Source organism: Rhipicephalus sanguineus, chromosome 2, assembly GCF_013339695.2.
Source record: "Rhipicephalus sanguineus isolate Rsan-2018 chromosome 2, BIME_Rsan_1.4, whole genome shotgun sequence".
NCBI lineage: Eukaryota > Metazoa > Arthropoda > Arachnida > Ixodida > Ixodidae > Rhipicephalus > Rhipicephalus sanguineus.
The window spans coordinates 198489386-198510636 of NC_051177.1; the positions used below are offsets into that span (position 1 = coordinate 198489386).

At 46.9% G+C, this 21251-nt stretch overlaps 1 pseudogene; it reads right to left on the reverse strand.

The window, feature by feature from the left end:
- Window positions 1-222: 222 nt before the first annotated feature.
- LOC119382154 (uncharacterized) lies at window positions 223-966 on the reverse strand (annotated as a pseudogene).
- Between the last annotated feature and the right edge of the window lie 20285 nt (window positions 967-21251).

The window sequence follows — 21251 nt, forward strand, 5'->3', positions numbered from 1 at the left end:
CCGGCGTATCTAAAACGCTCCTTCGCTTCAAACGTGCACAGCAATGTAGCAAAGCCGGCAAACAACCTAAGTGTTCCTACATTGAAGACAATTCAAAGGAAAAGAAGTGAAAATTTTTAAACGCAGTAAGCCTGTTTACTGTACTCTTTCTGTGAGTGCAGTGTCGTCATAAGCATGCATGCCAGAAATGGGTCGCTAAGAAGTGAGCTCGTTTTTTGCACGCTAGCGTACATAAAGTAAAGGTCGCACGCCAGCACGCTTTTGCTGCCATGGGATGGCACCGTGCACGCTTACAAAGTAATCGCAGTATAGATCCCGTGTGGCTGCTGCGGATCTAGTGTAGTTGTGGCCAACAGGTGGCTGCAGACTCATCAGTGCAGTGCCATCGCAGCCACGGTTTTACTGCTCTTGTGCAGTTATGTCGTCGTGGCACTGGGACATGTAGATGGCATCGTCCCGAAGGAAGTTGTGAAGCACACAGCATGCCATCACGATGTAGTCAACATTCTTTGGCAGCAAGTTGATGGCGCGGCGCAAAATCCGGAACCTCGAGACCATTACACCGAAAGTGTTCTCCTAGAAGGAAATGAAAAAGTCCAGTTTGCATTACATCATTTTAGTTATTTGCTGTAAAGCTGACAATAATGACAGTTACCTTGCCCTGCTGAGCCTGTAGTTGAAAATTCGCTTCTCACTACCTAGTTGTCGCCCCGAGTAGGGCTTGAGAAAGTCCTGCCGTAGCTGGAAAGCGTTGTCTCCTACAAATACATGTGGTGCCTGTGTGTTTGTGCCGGGCAGGGTCTCTGGGGCGGGCAGGCCAAGTTTGCCATTTTCGAGGCACTTGCCAAACCGTGACAAGCCAAGTGTGCCCCCATCGCTCTGACGACCAAATGCTCCAACATCAACAACGACAAACTTGAGGTCACTGTCACAGACGGCCATCAAAACAATGGAGACGGTTCCCTGTAATGCCGAAGTGCTGTGTTGTATAATCCTTACCACACAATGTAAAAAGTAAGCGCCAGTACTTTGTAATTGTAGTACAAGTTGTCCGAGTTTGGCGGGGCCTGTATTTGTACGTGCTTCCCGTCGACTGCTCCAACACAGTTGGGAAAGTTGCACTTTGCCTGGAAGCCATTCGCAACAATTTTCCACGTTTCACCTGTTGGTGCCTGAGGGAGAGAAGGGTGCAACAGTTGCTGAAAATTGCAACAAATGACACAAGACAGAAGTGACACTGTTGAACTGCTACTTAGCACTAAATGCACATTTGTATGTGCAATGCATGTTAGGCACTCTAAAGCAGAATCCTGTGAACGTATGCACGCGAAGGAATCGTTGATAGCGGGGTGTGCATGTTGTGTGACATTTGATTTGATTTTATTGCTTTAGCACTACACGCGTGATTGGAGGGCAAGGGAAAAGCCATTTAGGAATAGCTTGAGGCTCACTTGCCCACCCAAATAATGGGGTGAGAAGCGAAGTTAATCAGAAATGTCTTTTTTTTATTGTGCACACAGGACACGCTAAAGTGGGACAACACCAGTAAGTGTGTGTCAGAATAACGTGTCACAAAAGTACACTTGTTCCTCTGGTTCTTATATAAGAAATGCTGTCATCCAGCAGTTCAGAAGGCTACCCGTAAATGCTAGTTATTGCCACTAAAAGTGGATAATCTACATGATGTGTGAATTATCCTTCTGTGACTTGATGGCGCGGTTCTCCATAAATATCCACTGCATGTGCAATACATACCTTTAGGCATAGGGGCTGCAGAGTGCTCCACAACAGTCTGCTTGTGGAGTGCACTATGGAGCTCACAGTAGAAATTCCTACCCGGAATTCAAGTGCCACATCTTGCATATACATGCCCGAGGCCAAGTACCTAAAAAAAAGAAGTTCAGCTCTATTTACTGCGGTAACGTGAGGCAACCTCAAATGGTCCACGCTGTGCATGCACAACAGAAACCCTTCATAACAAAGCTGGCACGACAAAACATGCATTCGGCGTACTCATATTGTTACTAGTAGCACAGTCAGCATCAGTGAAAAGGTGTACTTCATTGTGCCAGCGTTATGCTGCATTACCTGCAGTTAATAAAAACAATTTGACCTAATGAAGATAACTACAGAAGGCCTTGAACTAAAGCCCTTTGGTCCAGTTCCATTGCATTTACACGCAGTGAGGTCAATTAGTGAAAATCATTTTACACAACAGCGCAAATACCCGTGCAAAAGACATACCTTATAGTGATTGCAAGCCTTGCACGTGACGGGATCGGCTCACGGACTGCATGGAGCTTTGTGAGATGCTCTTCCAAAAGGGCATGAAGCTGCTCAAATTTTTCAGCTGACATCCTGTAGTACTTTTTAAAGTACTCTTGGTCACCAGAAATCAGCAAGGGCATCTGAATGAAACAAACGAGAAGATATTTGTATATTGGCATGAATCAGTGACACTGACTCTCTCTTTCTCTCTCAGTGTGTGTGTGTGTGTGTGTGTGTGTGTGTGTGTGTGTGTGTGTGTGTGTGTGTGTGTGTGTGTGTGTGTGTGTGTGTGTGTGTGTGTGTGTGTGTGTGTAAGGCATTATATGATATAGACATGGATCAGTGATAGACTCTCTCTCTCAGTGTGTGCATGTGTGTGTGTGTGTGTGTGTGTGCGTGAGACACAGAGCGCCCAATACTCACCACTGTGTGAAACTCGGACTCCTGTATGCGGTTCATCCAAATAGGACGTGTCCACCAGCGCCTCGTGTTGATCATCTGCGAGAGCAGCTTCTTCTTCTCCAGCAGAAGCAACTTCTGCGGCTTGAAGTGTAAATGCTGCGACACAGGTGCATGCGAAGGCAGGTCTGCGTCTTCGTAGTCATTTTCAGGTTCAGCTGGACTGTTGGGATTATTAGCGAGAGCAACATCTTCTTCTCCAACAACAACAGATGTTCATAGTGAAGGAGTTCCGTAAATATACGAGCTGCCATTCCGATCGAAGAGGAAAACTCGCGAAGACAGACGTGCGACAGTGTTGACGTGCGAGTGAAAATGTTTATTTTGGCGGCATCTGTGTATACGTGAAAAAAAAAAAAGAAAACAAGACACGCACACACAGAAAGGCACAAAAAGTATTTGGTTTGGACGTGGTCACTGCATCCACACGATACCACAATTCGAAAGGTGGCGCGCGTCGTCCGTTGTCATGACAACGTCCTGAGCTAGCGCCGTATTAACGCACACACAAAAAAAAGAGAGCAATAAACTAAGATTTGATCATTAATGCGCGCGTAAAAAGTAAAAAATCATTAACAGCAGCTAGAATTACATGCGCGACCTTTTATTTGTGGGTTGAGGGACTATGATATTGCGCTCTCAGTGTGCGAAACTACCACAACGCTTGCTCATCTTGCGTACATGCGAGTCGTCTGCTACCGAAAAACGTCTGCTGTTGCCTTCTTTTTCAAGATGTCGCGCGCGTCCTTCAACGAGTTGATAGGAGAAGTGGCAAAGCGGCCAGTTTTGTGGGACATTACTCTCAACGAGTACAGAAAAACAACGAGTAAACTTGCGCTTTGGGAGGAGATCTAAGAAGCGCTGCAAGTCGTCGAGCCCAATGGTATGTTCTCTTTTTAAATCATCTCATCTTTGTAACGACATAACAGCTGTTAAGCTGGGTAAATTGCCTGTTAGACAACCGATTTGTAAATGTTTTTTTTAGTTGAGGACTTCTTTTTATTTATGATGTGCTATAGCGCGCTCGACATCCGTGCACTGTCTCCTTTATGTTCGTCTTTCGCGCCCTAAAATTTTATCCCAAGACAGATAATAAAACGAATGCTGTAGCGGGCCGAAACCGTTATCATACTCCGAATACATTGCGTAATCACACGTCCGTTCCGTATTTCCGCGTTTGTGCTAATAATTGTTTGCGCCATTGTTTTTCAATAAATCGATCAGCGCTCGCAAAAAATGTTTTCGGAATTTTCAGCACGCGCGATGATACCGCAAACACAACACCCTCAGTCGCGTCTCTCAATTGTGTTGTGTAACGTTGGTCCGAGCTAGCTGGGATAAAACATCAGTAAATATGACGCATGTCTAAACTCTGACAAAGGTCGCCTAAAAAAATGCTTATACGTAGCGGCTTTCACGATGCATTTTCACAGCACACATGCTCCAGTAATGTTGCGCCGCCCTCATTCTTCAGCGCTGCATGCTTTCTTGCCTATTGTTCACCAAGCTAAAAAACAAAGTAGGTATTGCTCTGAGCAACCACGAAATCTGACTGAACTGACTATTCAGTTGTTTCCTATAATAATGTAAGCAGAACCATTGTAGCTTAAATATTTCTGACGTCCATACTTTTTCCTATTGCCTTCACTTATTAGTTACCATCGAAGAGCTCTAGAATCGGTGGAAGAACCTAAAGGACACATACCGGAAAAAACTGAAGGAGTTCAAAGACCAGACGAGAAGTGGCTCGGCCGCCAAACCTAAAGGAAGGGCATGGCCCTACATGGAGCGTATTCGGTTCATATTCGACATGCTCGAACCACGCCAGTAAGAATCACTTAATAAAAGTGCATGCTTTCAGGCACAGTCTCTTTTTTAACAAAGACTGCTAAATGTGCAGGAGCCACACCAGCTTCGATACAACAGAACACCAGGAGTTAAGGGAGGAGACCTCCTTGGCCTACAATGAAGCTGACATCGATGACCAATCGCAGGACTTATTTCAGGGCATTTTTAGAGCACCTGCTGCCACACCTGTTCCCACGCCGGCTGCCACACCAGTTTGCACGCCTGCTCCCATGCCTGGATCTGCATCTGCACCCACACCCACTCCGACATCTGCACCTGTACCTACACGTGCACCCACGCCTGCTACTTCTCAGCAACCCAAGGCTTCAAGGAAGAGGAAAAGGGTGGAAAAAGAGCTGGAAGGGGTAGACAAAGAACTAGCAGTGGTTAGAAATGCCCTATCTGCATTTCAGCCGATATCGGACACAGCCCACTTTCTGCTTTCCTTAGAGCCTGAAATGAAAGATGCACCTAAACACATGCAGCACCACATGCGTATTGGAATTCCTTAACATTGTGTCGTCATATAGTCGAGGCCAATATCTAAATTTGCTAATTCAAAGAGTTCACCCAAACACCGATGACTTTATGTGTTAACAGGATGATGACTGTACAGCCTCAGCTGTACCACCGACCTGCTATAATTAAAAAATTAAAGGGGCACATAAGTTTAACGAAGGGCATCTCGGCTTTAGCTTTTATATTTCGGAAACTTTTTCATATTGCATTGTGCGATCTTGTGGGCTCATTATTGACAAAAGCTTTTGGCGATCATTTTGTACGGTTTCAACCCTGTACCTTTCATTGTCATTAGATGTGAAGCATCTTATGGCGGAGTTCAATCCGGTAGTGGTGGTGGTGGTGGTGTGCGGCGTGACCAACCTTACTACGCATGCGCAAGCCCTCTCCACACACCTCCTCTGCGCTCTACCTCTCCCTCTCTCCCATCCTCCTCCCCACTTCCCCTCTCCACTCCGCCTCTGAAACGTGGGCTCGACATGCCGAAACGCTGCTTTGCATCGCCTCATGGTCCCCTTTAGCGGGAAATGGTGTGATTTTTATTGCATTTAAGAACGAAATTTTACACCAAGGTATAAAATGAAATGTTCCTTTTATCTAAGAAAAAAAAAACATGACAGTGAAATCTGGAACGTTCTTTCCACTCGGTAGTAGCTTTAACCACTAGCTTGAAGGATGGTTACCTGCATCTGTCTCACAAGAAAAAAAAAAACATTCTCCTAACATGTCACGTGCCGCACGAAAGACTTGCCAATTCATCCTTTTTTCTTAATTGTAGATCGACAGTTTTTCAACGTTGAGGTTCACACTACTTGGAAGGGATTTCACTATAACCTGAGAAAATTTCCCTGCGACTGGCTGTATATTTCTCCGGAAAAGGTTATTAAAGTTTGGAAAATTTTAAAGAACTGATCGTCATGAAAATGCGCCTTCATGTTTGAAAACATGTACGAAAAGTGCTCACAGCACACACCAATGACTACGCTACAAAGGCATTCTGCGAAATTTTGCAATCAAGGCTCCTCAAAATGGTTGTGATTGAGTTTATTTCACCGATCTATCCATATTTCATATACAAATATGCATACTTGCAGAAACCATGACGAAAAACATGTAAATAAGTCATTGCATCTGTCAGAGGGCGTGTTTTTGGTGCAATTTTTAAGTGGCTTCAAGCACTGGTACATGCTTGTCAATGCATAGTTTTGTGCCTGAAAGTGTGCATTATTTTCTACTGATGCACTAAAAAAAATTGGCCGCGTATATGCGTGCTTCGCTGCAAATGTCGTCTAAAGACGATAGAAGAGGCTCTGCGTGAGATATGCACGCCATCTAGCAATACGTCAGGAACATGAGTGCTGTGTTGCGGACTGGTAGTCCCGGCGCAGCAGCAGGGGAGTACCGGCGGTGACCAACACAACCGGCGGGGGCGCCAGCCAGCCCGAACACGTGGTTTGGCGCGAAGCGCTGAAGCAGAAGAAACGTCCGCACTCAACGAGTACTCTCCACACACTATTTTATTTACACGTCGCCTGGCTAAAACAGGAATGCCAGAGCGGCGCCCCATGGCATTCGTACAGTGCAATACAGAACCGAAACCGAAACACAACAATGAGCTCGTTCAGAGGGCACGGAGGAAGTGAAGTTTATTGCACAGTCGCATTTTCAGCGCAGCTTAAAAAACTAGGGTCTTTAGAATTACGTATGTATGCATTTTCTATTAAAGGAACACACCACCTAATGCTTACCTAATGATGTTGTGCTTCAAATATGCGTAATGTTTGCTTTTTGATCGACAATGTACACAAGTATGAACCTAGTGACCCGTTCAAGATGCCTGGCCTTTGGGCAAGTGGTTCAACTTTGGCCGAGTGGCTGAATCGAGTGACGTGCCGACAAACAGAAAGACAGACCAAAATTTCTCCGTTTAAGTATCCCAAGAAAGACTATCGTCTCTAAATTCACCTTTTTTGCAGACCTACCCTGCCACACCCCCTTTGTCATTTCAGCTCATATTATTTTTCAAAAAATTGAAATGATTAACTCTCTTACAACAGCTAGAGCACTAGAATCATGCCAACACTGATGTTTTCGGTTATATTTCTTGTTTCAAGAGTTGTTCCTACAAGAACTCCGAATGTGAGCTTCTATGACACCAACATTTTTTGCGTTCTGCAATAAATATATGTTATTTATTGAGCATGTCGAGAGCATATTCACTTGCTTGGCACACATACAACATATATGTTATCATTGACTTGTGTGATGTATTATTGCAAGAAACACAACGAAACAATAACGACATCCAGAAGTGCGGTTGCAGCGCTGAAATGCTGAAAGAGACAAGCAAGACATCATACAGAGAGGGTGAGTAGTTAGTGGGATCTTGCGACCAGTGATTGGGTATGGGCACTGACGTGACACCCGCGCAAAGAGATACATCCTGCTACAGCCTGAAACATTTTTACGAAAGTGTCATAACTTGCACGGAGCGTGTGCCAAGACGTATTTCCTGCCTTTTTTTCGCAGAAAAAAAAAAAAGACTGACCTTGCTCGCAAACCATACATACGTTACCACTACTCTTGAGTGCTCATTGGAGTATTCTGGCGAGTGATATATACTTGAATTACTACGCACTATCCTGCCAAACAATTCAACTGGCCCATGCTGCGTAAGTAAAGTTTTCTGCTACTACTAGAACACACTGTTACATTACATTGCTTAGTTCAGTCATACACTTTAACTGTTGCAGCTTGAGCTAGACAAAAAGAATAGTTGGGGCAACTTAACACTTTGCATGACAGCAATCTCCTTGATTCATTCTAATGATTACAATGAGCAGTAAATGCATAAACTTTATTACACCATTTCCTTTCACTTAGCTTCTTCTACAAAGAACCACATTCTTTGCTCCATATTTACATATCAAATCATGCAAAATGTTTCATTTTCAAGTTAGGTCTCGCCATACAATCGCCACACTTCATCAACTATTGTACACACGGAAGTGGAAAGTGGGATTTCACTGTTAAAAGATGGTGTCTCGGCATCATGGTTCTTTTTCTTGACCGCACGAACACTTAATGTTTGGAAACGTGTCGAAGTTCAACAAGAAGCCTCCAACTACCGCAAATTCATGGGCCTAAAATTTACATTTCGGGTACAAGGGAACAATTATTAGACCCCCTGTTTCATTAACCATCCATGAAGCAGGAGCGTAACTATTCTATCCATAAAGCACAACAGCAAGCACCTCACCATGCAATGTAAGACTAGGTAGCTGTTAAAACACAATTATCATCACGATAGCTTTGCGTAATAAACACACTGCAAGAAAAAATGACACAGCTTGTGCTTCCAGCACTGCAACTAAATCATGTTGGAGCGTTATAATCATTTACAAATATGAAGTGGTTTCAGGGAGAATGTTAGGTGGCCTGACGTCACGCGTGACAAAACGTATGAATGTCTGCAGAACTAGTAGCAGTAACTTATTTTCATCATTTAAGGCACATACTTGTATTTGCACATAATTCGATAATTTCAAACAAGTGGCACAACTGCTCCAGCTTAGAGAACAACATTTCCATTTAAAAATGTTTCCCTAGCCACTGCTCCGAGAGGTTATGCTACTCCAAAGCGAGGCCCAGATGCTACAATCAAGCGACTTCAGTCAATCACATCAATGTATGTTGAGTGTTTGACATTAAATCGCTCACTTCCATTTTTCTTTGGTTTGCACACGGCTATTCATTGACCCTTACCGACCCCTTCAGGGTTATATGAAGGAGGGGGTGGGAGGCACTAACAAACACTACGGTCATCATTTCTTTTACAAGTGCAAATTACAAGAACAAAATAATAACACTGTTCATGCTTGCAGTCGAAAGGCACAACAAGGAAGTACAACTGGTAGCACAACTCGAATTACATGATAACGGGTATTACAATACTCCACGTGATAATTTCGTCCTATAGAGGGCTAAATAAATAGCACCATCACGAAATAAAAAGGACGCTTAAACACACGTGATTGCAGCACCTCGTGAATTCGTCGTGTCACTTCTTACGTTTCGAAGACATTCGAAACACATCACACATCGCATCACACATTTCACGATGGCAGACCCAGGCTATCGCTAGGGCTGACAATCACGATCACATTGCATTCCACATCCTGTATCCACACACTAAAAAAACACGCATCACATTTGTGGCTTCGCAGACGTCGGCTTTCGGTTTCATGCTAGCAGCAACGTGCGGAAAGAATGTAGCTTGCTGGCAGCGCTTTATGGGAAATTACGCGCAAAGTACACGAAAGATTCCTTTTAAACTTCCGCACAAGCATAAGTATCATTAAAGCCCCTTCATGCGTTTTCCGCCGGCTAGGTAGTTGACGCGATGGAGGTGCATCACACACGAACACGGAAACTTCGCACACAGCTGTTACAGTGCCTAGAATGCCGCGAACTGTACAGCTACGGTACAGCTGTGAACGACCGCCATGTCTTCTTGTACTGAAATGCGAAAGCCGCTGTTGCGCACTTCAGATTTATATATTTACGGAAAGCGTTTACAAATGACAAAACACGCGTAGTCTTTGCTGTCGTTCATGAAAACTCAATAATGTCGTAATGCACAAATTTTTACATTACGTTTGAAAAATTACGTTATGTCTGTCACACAGAACGTCAGCAAGCAACCTTGCTCGCTGCGCCAGTCGCAGTATGGTGGCTAGAGGGGGAGGTGTGAGCAACGGCGCGCCGGAGACGAAGCATTTTTTCATGACGATGCGACGGCGCGGGAGGCATCTCGGTGCCGACAGCAGCGCCGCCGCATGGGCGCGTCCTCGGGCGCGTCTGTCGGCTCCGAGATATCATCCGCGCGCTTGGTACGGATGCGAGGCGCGTTTTCCGTTCACGACTTCTTACGGCGCACCATATAACCAAATAATTTTCGAGATTAGGCAAACATATCAATGAAGCTGGCCCAACAAGAGCTTTGGTAATTGCTTCGTACTGCTGAAGCTTTGTGTGGAGTGTAACGATTGGAAAACACTGCACCTGGGCTTATGCAATGGGTGGTCGTTTGCGGGGGCTATTGCCCCCCGTTTCGCTGGCAACTTCTTGGAAAGGTACGCAGCAACGTTGAGGAACAAAGCTGGAACCGCATCTGGTGTTAGGGAAGGGCGACCACGGGGAATTTCCACTGTGTCACCGTTGATCACATGTGTGTAGCTGCGAAATATAAACCTCTTGTCGAAGTGAAGTTCACAGACAACGCTGTTCTTCTCCAGCGGCTTATCAGCTCGTGGAATGGAACGTTCCCAACCCTGGCGGTCGACGTTCATTATCGGCGCGTGATAACTGCGATGAGAGGGACCTTAATTTCTATCTTGTTTTCCTGTCCGAGACGTATCCCGTAGTGGATCCAGGGGCGAAACAATGTCTCTGCTGTCTCTGCAGTTTTGCCATCACGTAACATCAGCACATGAAAACAACAAACTCGCAGGTGAGCCGTCGGCGCAATGTAGCGGACGCTTTTCGGCTTTCTTGCGAGGCTCGGTCGATCATATAAAGTAACCAAGGCACGCGTCCTCTGGTCCGGTGACGGCGACGGATAATCTATCGACGGAACGACACAACTTCACGACAATGTTGTGCGCTGACGAGATCGGCAGCAACACCGGCGTTCGCCGCACAATTATCTTTTTCGCTCGCGAGAAAACGCGACATGCGTTTGTCGCTCGCGAACAATGCGGCATACGTTTATCGGTCTCGAAAAACGTGACATGCTTTTCTCGCTCGCAAAAACCGCGACATACGTACGTTTCTCGGTCGCGAAAAACGCAACATGCGTTTCTCGCTTTAGTAGACAGCGTGCCATATACGCGTTTGCTCACTAGGAAATTCACGTTTCCCGCGAAGCGCCGGTGGCTACGGCAACGCATTTGGCCATCAGGCACCAATACGCACAAACAAAAGCCGAGCAGGCGAAGCAACAGGTGACATAACACGCACTTTGCCGGAGAGAATCCACGAGACCACTTCGCCAGACCTCGCTCTAGGCATCTGGATGGATGGATGGATGCTATGAGCGTCCCCTTTAAAACGGGGCGGTGACATGTCTGCCACCAGGCTCGAAGAAAAAAAAAAAAAAAAAAAAAAAAAAAAAAAAAAAGCTTCCTTGTTTCATGTTGGCCTAATACCTTATCTACATTGATTAAATCTATGTTATTATACCAAAAAATATAAATTCACGGTCCATCTCTCTGCCTCTTAAGGCAGAATGACCTTATTTTTCCGCCATTATTTATTTTTGTTCTTTATCTCTACTTTTCTGCCACCAATACTCTAACCGTCTCTTACTTATTTCTATCGCGGACGTGTTCAGCTTTCCATTGTTGTCCCTAAAACCCAAGGCTTCATGTAGACTCGTGCCCACACGTATACCTGGGTGAATATCGCCACATTCAATCAGTACATGTTCCATCGTTTCCTTAGTTCCCCCGCAGCATGTACATTGTTCTTCTTCGTTACTAAATCTCGCTTTATAACTACGCGTTCTAAGGCAGCCCGACCTTGCTTCAAACAGTAAAGCGCTTCCCCTTGAATTATCATAAAACCTTTCCCTCCTTATTTCGTTTTTTCCTTTTCGGTAGTTACTCAGAGCCGGCTTCTTTTCCATCGCTGTCATCCAATAAGTCCTCTCCGCCTCTCTGACCTTCCGCTTAATGCTCCTTGTTGCCATATCGCCCGCACTGCCAGCCGTATATTTACTGGTGAGCCTCCTAGTTCTTTTTCTCCACTGCGTGTCAACGCTTTTTCTATACAAATACCTGAAAACCTTCTCTGCCCATCTACTCTCCTTCATTTTCCTCAGCCTCTCTTCGAATCTCATTTTGCTCTGCGCTTCCCTCACTTCAAAGCCTGTCCATCCCATATCACCCTTTACCGCCTCATTTGTCGTCTTCCCGTGAGCGCCCAACGCGAGGCGGCCCACCGTCCTTTGATTTACATCCATTCCTGATTGCACCTCTGACTTCATGCACACCACTGAGTTCCCAAATGTAAGCCCCGGAACCATCACACCCTTCCACAGCCCTCGAAGCACCTCGTACCTATTGTATCCCCATAAAGCTCTGTGCTTCATAATTGCAGCATTCCTCTTTCCCTTTGCTACCGATGCTTTCTCTTGTACCTCCATATATCTATCCCCCTCATTTACCCATACTCCGAGGTACTTGTACTCGCTTACCCTCGGTATTTTTTGGCCCTGTATAAAGACCGTATGGTCTCCGTGATCATTGAATACCATCAATCCACATTTTGTTGCACTAAATCCTAGTCCTAGAGCCTCACACTCCCTTCCGCATATATCTGCCAGCCGCTGTATATCATCTTGACTGTCCGCAAATAAGACAATATCATCAGCATAAAATAGACCTGGAAGCTTCTGCTCAACCATCGCTCCGACCTGTTTGTGTGACAAATTAAATCCAATGTTGCTACCTTCTAGCGCTTTTTTCCATCCTCGCCATGTACAGCATGAATAACAGCGGGGACAAAGGGCATCCCTGTCTCAGCCCCTTGCTAATTTCAACGCTGTCCTTGCTACTTATTCCTTCCCATTCTATACAAACTGTATTTCCTCGGTATATTTCCCTCAAAAGCTGTACACAGTCGTCACCTATGCCCACTTCCTTCAATATATCCCACAAAATTTCCTGATTAACGTTGTCATACGCCCCGGTGATATCTAGATAAGCTACGTATAAGGGCCTGTTTTCTATTTTAGATATTTCTATACACTGGGTAAGAACAAACAGATTATTGTCTAACCGCCTGTCGATTCGAAATCCATTCTGAAGTTCTCCCAAAATATCATTTTGTTCTACCCACGCTTCTATTTTTAATTTTACTGCCTGCATCGCCAACCTGTATAGCACCGATGTAATTGTTAGCGGTCTATACGAGCGAATGTTATCCTTTTCTCCCTTGCCTTTATAGATTAAGTTCATTCTACTTTTTCTCCAACTGTCTGGTATTTCCCTCTCCTGTAAGAGCGAACGGAGCGAACGAGAGCGAACGAGAGCGAACGGAGCGATTCTCGTCGTTGCAATCGCGGCATGTGAAACAGCCTTTAGGCAACTTGTAGCGAAGTTAGTCTTCACGATTCTGGTGGGATTGGCGTTCAGAAGATATTTCTTGCAAGTCTCGGAGACGATGAGCGCGCCACCTGTCGGCGTCATGAAAAAGTGCTTCACCGGCTTGCACGGCGCAGCCCGGCCGATGCTGACACCTCCCCCTCTAGCCACCATAGTCGCAGAGCGAAAATCGCGGACCGTTCGCAGTCCATGTCAAACGAAACCGCCATTAGCGGCGGTTGCGGCGAGAGCGAACGGAGCGATTCTCGTCGTTGCAATCGCGGCATGTGAAACAGCCTTTAGGCAACTTGTAGCGAAGTTAGTCTTCACGATTCTGGTGGGATTGGCGTTCAGAAGATATTTCTTGCAAGTCCCTGCCCTGATTCGAAGTAATGACCAGTGTTCGTTTCCGAGCCGCTCGTGCAACACGCACAAAGAGATGACATTCTTCAGCTTTGTCCCTTTCGAAATAACTGCTTCCCAAGCGATCACCATTCGCAAACAATCACGCACGGAGTACGGAGAAAGCGATGATGATGATGATGCAAACTTTATTGGGGTCCAGAGAAGACGCAGGGGAGACCCCGCGCCACCCGGCTAGTCCCACGTAGGGACCGCCAAGCCGAGCTTGGAATGTGAAGCCATCGGCTCCACCTTCAGCGAGGACAGGTGGGCAGCGCTCTTGCGCAGCCCAGAACTCCATGACCAAACCCTGGCCGTCCAGAGTGCCCGCGAACGGGAGAAAGCGAGCACAGAGAAACGCGCAACGCGTCGCAAGCGGGTACTCCGCGCGCGTCTGAGATCGCTGCGGCAGGTGCGTCGCCTCCGCGATTAGCTTCGCCAACGCGCCATTGAGAGCAACGGTGCGTTGCCGTATCCGATCCCAGGGGTCACGGCAAGTGAAGCAAAATGGAGCAGCAGCGCCGTAAGTTCACGCGTCAGCCGCCTGTGCCGGCCCGTGAGCGGAGCTGCGAAACTGAATTGGTTCTAAAAACGTTGGTCGCCGGCAGGAGCCGGCGTCGGCGGTTGTGCCGGAGGGGCGACATTTTCGCGATTCTCTGCCATGAACCGCAGCGTAACGCGCTTGCCGTCTGCAAGGACAAAGACGAACATTTGAAATGTCGACATAGCACAACATGTTGTATCAGAATGATGGAAACGAAAGCAATGCGACGAGGCTCTTCGCCGACCGACTACAAAAAAAGCCCTTGTGGCCGCTAACCACGTGTTTAGCGAATGCATGCAGCATCACTTACCTGATGCCTCGTAGATGTAACCGTTGGCGTCCGTCATAAATGACCCGTCGGGATTCTAAAGTATCTTAACTTCCCTTTGAACGCCCTGAACAACGATTTGCAGTGTCGTCTGCTCTGGCCTTGGGGGCACACCCACTCAGCGCGTGCACGCCGGCAGAGAACTCGTCAGGAACTAGGCTTGCACCATGCTTGCACCTCGACAAAACGGGGGAGCCAGTGCACAGGGCGCGCGCGGCACCGGCAAAACGAGGACGAAGGTGCCTCAGAACTCGTACAGCCGGTGCAGCCAAAACGAAGAGACCTAATGTAACTATTGCAAACTAGCAGTGCTAGGGCCGAATGAGGAGCGCATGCGCGCACATGTCCTTGCCGCCGCCGCTGCCAAATCCGGCGACAAACCGCCTTCGCCGGCAGCGTCTGCCCCCAGTGACGCATAGCTCGGCCGCGCGAGCGTCGCGCCCAAACTTGATCATGGGTTTCCTATTCATACGACTAATAGATCTGTTAAAAGACTGGGCTTGCAAACACGGACACAGCAGTGAGCCTCTTCGATTTTCGCTGTTCGGGCAGCCGGACGGCTGCCCCAGGACTCCTTTTTTGACAGGAAATGACGTCATCATGCGTCACTGGGGCAAAATTCTCGGGCAAGCGTGGGGCAGCCCGAGGCTATCGGCCGGACACGAAAATCGAACAGCCGGCAGGGGGCTGGCCGCCACAGCATCACTCTAGCACAGCCGCGTTCGCTCTGTGTCGTCTGATACATCGTCAGCCTGTAGACATGGCGGCTTCGGCAGACGAGTTCGTTGTGCTGCTACGAGGAGTAGCAGAACTGATACGCGCTTACGACGCGATTGAAGAGGGAAGTGATTATGTGGACCACCACATCATCAGCCTGCTGTTGGCCCGGCTTATGAGGCAGGATCGGCACCGCGTCCCATTATACGTCGAGCGGGTTGTGCCAGCGTATGTGGACCTGGAGTTCAAAAAGATGTCTCGACTGTCGAGAAGCACAGCCGCGGCTCTTGTGGAAGAGTTTGAGAGGTCCACATTTCATCCGCAGGGCTCGCGTGGATGAACGAAACTGTCATCTGAGAAGACCGTGCTGATCGGGTTGAGTTGTCTCGGCACGTAGACTACCATATATGCAATTGCACACAATTTCGACGTTATAGTGAGTCGAGTGTACACGGTGCCATTCGGCCTGTTCTTGACTTTCTAATCTCCATCAGTGCGAGAGAGATAAAGTGGCCGGACAGCAACGACATGGCACGAAGCAAGCGTGGATTTCGTGCGCTGTATCACCAACAAGTAGGGGAACCCGGCCTTCCAGACGTCATTGGGGCCCTTGACGGCTGTCACATCCGCATATCTCGACCGTCAGAATCGGAGGAGAGCTATTACAACACAACGAAGTTTTACTCGATAATACTGCAAAGTGTCTGCAATGCCAATCGTGTGTTCACGCATGTGCTCATCGGCTTCCCGGGCCGCGTGCACGATGCCCGTGTATTGCAGGAAAGATCTCTTTTTCGGGATGGACCAGTGAAGTGCGAAGGTAAGAAAAATTGTTATCTGTGTTATCAGGCAAGAGTCAATTCAGGATCCCAAATTGATGTAGTGACATGAGGCAGGTTACGCCATCTATAAGCTAACTTCGTTAGGTGATTTCTTCATTGCAGTGTAGGCCTTAGGTGCTATGATCAATTCTCTTGGCACGAGGCTACCTGATCGGTGACAGTGCCTATCCGTTGATGCCTTGGCTGCTGCCGTCAATGCGGAGACAACTGGCAGCCATGGATGAAGACCTTTAAGGCAGCGCTTTGCCGGCAACGGGCCGTCAAAGAAGGAGCTTTCAGTCTGCTAAAGACCCGCTCCCAACGGCTCAGTGTGTCGACGTCGCTACCATCCCACAAACTGTGGACATCGTGATGGCGGCCTGAGTTCTGCACAATAGTGCCAGCAGGAGCGGCGACGATGTGGATGACGAGCAATCTGAGGACAATGACGCAGATGTTTCGGCGAAAGAACCGAAAAGTGGAGCAATAACATTGGTCCTTGCGACAACTGTGCGCGACACCGTTGCCCAGGCTCTGCAGCTTTTTATCATAAGAAGACTATGATAAGGATCCATTTATGGCCGCAGATCATCCTTTAATATTTTGTTCAGACTTATTTAGAGCCGCCGCTTTAGTCATACCTATATATATATACACTGTATTATTTTTAGTGTGCACTAAACTGTTGAAATGGTTGTTAAGTGTTTGTGTTGTCAGTATGTATTCGTAGACAGCCATCATGAAACGTACGTACGTTTCACGTACGGCATTTAGTCCTAAAAGATTTAATTTGTGCACTGCGCGCACATTGCACATTTTATTATAATCCACACTCGATCTTTAAAGGACAAAAAGCTTATTTTTCACTGGGATATCAATATCGTTAATACAGGACTATAGGGTTAAAAAGTTCAAGTTACATCTCTGGAATTCCTGATGATAAGGAACAAAAGAACAAATTTTATATGTGCAGCAACCGGCTGATTAAAATACCAGAAAATGACTCAAACGCACACTACTCTGAACATATGTAAAGAGGGCAACGAAGTGATCTAAATGCACACACACAAAAGCAAGGCTGTGTTGCTTGAAGAAATGCAAACATGAGAAAAAATGAAGTGAATTCAAATGGAGTAAATGATATGAAAAAAAGCAAAAAAAAAAGATAAATTACTCGGCTTCAGATGGCTGCCGAAAACTACGAGAAAAGTAATTCTCAGCAGCCACCACAAGCCTTTCGAGCAAAGCGTCGTGCCGGACCCGACTGGTCATAGATTCCTTATGCCGTTCAGCCCTGTTCCTCTCCGCTTCGTCTAGTCACGAGAGAAGAGCCTCCGTGACATTTTTGTTCCTGCGGGACTTCTTGGTCGCAGGTGGTCCGGATTGGTGCTGTTGCACTGCTGATGGAACATCAACGGGCTCGTCCGAGCCACCCGCGCTTTGCTCCACTAGCTGGGGCTCAGTGCTTAAATTAAGAGTATACTGCATGGTCACCACATGGTAGATCGCAGAAAATATATTTACGCAACAGCGCCTGCGAAACAATATTCAATTCAATGCATACAACAGAGACTGCCGAAAAATCACCAGTTGCTGTTATAAAATTTATATTGACTGCATGAGCCCTCTCTTCTTAATTTCGATAATTGCAGAGAACCAACAAGCGAAACACAGATGACACTTTTTTTACTAAATAACTATGCTAAACACGCCTCCTTACTGTGTATACATGTTAACTGTGACAATAGATGCTTATAGGTTAATGAATTAATACAATTCATTTGAGCCGCACATATTATGCTCTACCCGTCCTAGCTTATACGTATATAAAAACATGCGGGCAACGCTGATATTTTCTTTCCTTTAGGAAGCCAGCCAAGTGTCGCACTGTTGTTTACATACATTCAGTTTAACTGCTTCTTTAGTTAGCATATATGAAAAAAAAAGAACGAAATATCCTGCATGCATGCAATAGCAATAACGACTTACTCATTGCTTTTTTTCACTACTCCCGGCTCGACCAGGTACGTCGGGTTGACAGCGTGGTCTTTTTCAAACACCTCGCTGAGCTCCCAGGTGATATAAATCATGATAATTGTAATGACGATGACATGCACGATATATTTATCACATTATTACGCGTGTATGCCTGCAAGCTCGAGACAACATGCTGATATATAGCTGCCGGTGTACATATCGAACGTCACAATTCATCGCAATTTTGATGCAAACAATGAATCAGTGTTTTTTTCATAAGTTAAGTTTATCTATGTCTCAATATTGCGTAAATCGTTACAACAAATGTCGATCGTATGGAGCCACCGCGTTTGTTTATTTGACCGACAGTGATACCTACAGGAACGCTAACTGCCACATGCACTGCATGTTTGTCACTATATTGAAATCGAATTGGTAGCGGGAACAAAGTCGACCATCATTTTTTTATAAATTAAAAAATGAGAGTTCATATAATGCACGAGTTAAAACATACTCCTCGAATTCAATGACTTTTAGGTCATTTCCCGAGCGACTGTTGTGGCTCTTAGCCTTGATGTAGGCTCTCCTCAGGGTTCTCTATTTGTTTTCCACCTGGTTTCCGTTCAGATGGCTGGCAAACACCGCGTTTATGGCAGCCGCCAGGGTCTTCCGCTCGTCCCGTTTTGTTTTTAGCCGGTTCCTCTTGTCGGCTTCGAATGTCTTTTTCGTTTCAACAAGGAACAGCACTTTGGCACGCGGCCACAGCTGTGTGTCTTCAGCTTCAACATTGGCTTCAGCGGACGTTTCTTGTGGTGCGGGTGACCCGTCCATATCTCCCTCGGCGGTCTTGGTTTTGTTTTTAGCCGGTTTCGCTTCTCGGCTTCGAACGTCTTTTTCGCTTCAATAAGGAACAGCACTTTGGCACGTGGCCACAGCTGTGTGTCTTCAGCTTCAACATTGGCTTCAGCGGACGTTTCTTGTGGTGCGGGTGACCCGTCCATATCTCCCTCGGCGGTCTTGGTTTTGTTTTTAGCCGGTTTCGCTTCTCGGCTTCGAATGACTTTTTCGCTTCAATAAGGAACAGCACTTTGGCACGTGGCCACAGCTGTGTGTCTTCAGCTTGAACATTGGCTTCAGCAGACGTTTCTTGTGGTGCGGGTGACCCGTCCATATCGCCCTCGGCGGTCTTGGTTTTGTTTTTAGCCGGTTTCGCTTGTCGGCTTCGAATGTCTTTTTCGTTTCAATAAGGAACAGCACTTTGGCACGCGGCCACAGCTGTGTGTCTTCAGCTTCAACGTTGGCTTTAGCGGACGTTTCTTGTGGTGCGGGTGACCCGTCCATATTGCCCTCGGCGGTTTTCGGGGTCTTCTTTTTAGCCGGTTTCGCGTGTCGGCTTCGAATGTCTTTTCGTTTCAATAAGGAACAGCACTTTGGCACGCGGCCACAGCTGCATGTCTCCAGCTTCAGCATTGGCTTCAGCGGACGTTTCTTGTGGTGCGGGTGACCCGTCCATATCGCCCTCGGCGGTCTTGGTTTTGTTTTTAGCCGGTTTCGCTTGTCGGCTTCAAATGTCTTTTTCGTTTCAATAAGGAACAGCACTTTGGCACGCGGCCACAGCTGTGTGTCTTCAGCTTCAACATTGGCTTCAGCGGACGTTTCTTGCGGTGCGGGTGACCCGTCCATATCGCCCTCGGCGGTCTTCGTGGTTTTGTTTTTAGCCGGTTTCCCTTGTCGGCTTCGAATGTCTTTTTCGTTTCAATAAGGAACAGCACTTTGGCACGCGGCCACAGCTGTGTGTCTTCAGCTTCAACATGGGCTTTAGCGGACGTTTCTTCTGGTGCGGGTGACCCGTCCATATCGCCCTCGGCGGTCTTCGTGGTTTTGTTTTTAGCCGGTTTCCCTTGTCGGCTTCGAATGTCTTTTATTGCGATAGCAATTATATGGACAGTCTCGGCTGGATTTTGCCGTTGCCGTCGCCGTCGTAGCCGTCATGAACCGTATATGTATAAGTATATATATATATATATATATATATATATATATATATATATATATATATATATATAAAAGCCCCAAAGAAAAATAATTCAGAAAAATGCTTCCGAAGCGCGGAATCGAACCAGGGACCTCTTGCTCCGCAGCGAGTGGCGCTATCCACTACGCCACGAAACGCTGATCCTCCACGTAGCTAACGGCGAGCGTTATATACATACCCTTTACCGCTGGACGGACTCAGAGACGGCAGGCGATAATAGGCGTTTCTTCATTACCGGCGAGATGGCGCTAGCAGCGCGACGGGCGCATTTAAAAGTCGTCGTCGAGCTCGCTCGCTTCTTATATTTGCGCAGCGAGAACATTGCCCTTCCGTTGTCTGCTCGCGCGGTTTTCTAGCGGTGAGGAGAAGAGGAATGTTTCACGCTTTCACCGTGATGTCCGCGCTCATGTTACCGAGCGTATGAAAGTCACTCGAGCTGAAGAGACGCCGCTAAACGAACAAACAGAAGATGAGCGCGAACTATCAAGTGTCACAGCTCAACACTTGAAGCACGCTAGTTTCCTTCGCTGCTTCGGCCGCCTTTGCAACAGGAACGCTGTTCAAACTGAGAGTATCCATTGGCGAGCCTTACTTCGTATGGCATTAATTTCTTGCTATCGCATTCATTGCTTCGCCCTTGCGGCGAAACTGTGACTTTTTTCGTTTCAATAAGGAACAGCACTTTGGCACGCGGCCACAGCTGTGTGTCTTCAGCTTCAACATTGGCTTCAGCGGACGTTTCTTGTGGTGCGGGTGACCCGTCCATATCGCCCTCGGCGGTCTTCTTGGTTTTCTTTTTAGCCGGTTTTCCTTGTCGGCTTCGAATGTCTTTTTCGTTTCAATAAGGAACAGCACTTTGGCACGCGGCCACAGCTGTGTGTCTTCAGCTTCAACATTGGCTTCAGCGGACGTTTCTTGTGGTGCGGGTGACCCGTCCATATCGCCCTCGGCGGTCTTCTTGGTTTTCTTTTTAGCCGGTTTCGCTTGTCGGCTTCGAATGTCTTTTTCGTTTCAATAAGGAACAGCACTTTGGCACGCGGCCACAGCTGTGTGTCTTCAGCTTCAACATTGGCTTTAGCCGACGTTTCTTGTGGTGCGGGTGACCCGCGGCCATATCGCCCTCGGCGGTTTTCTTGGTTTTGTTTTTAGCCGGTTTCGCGTGTCGGCTTCGAATGTCTTTTTCAGT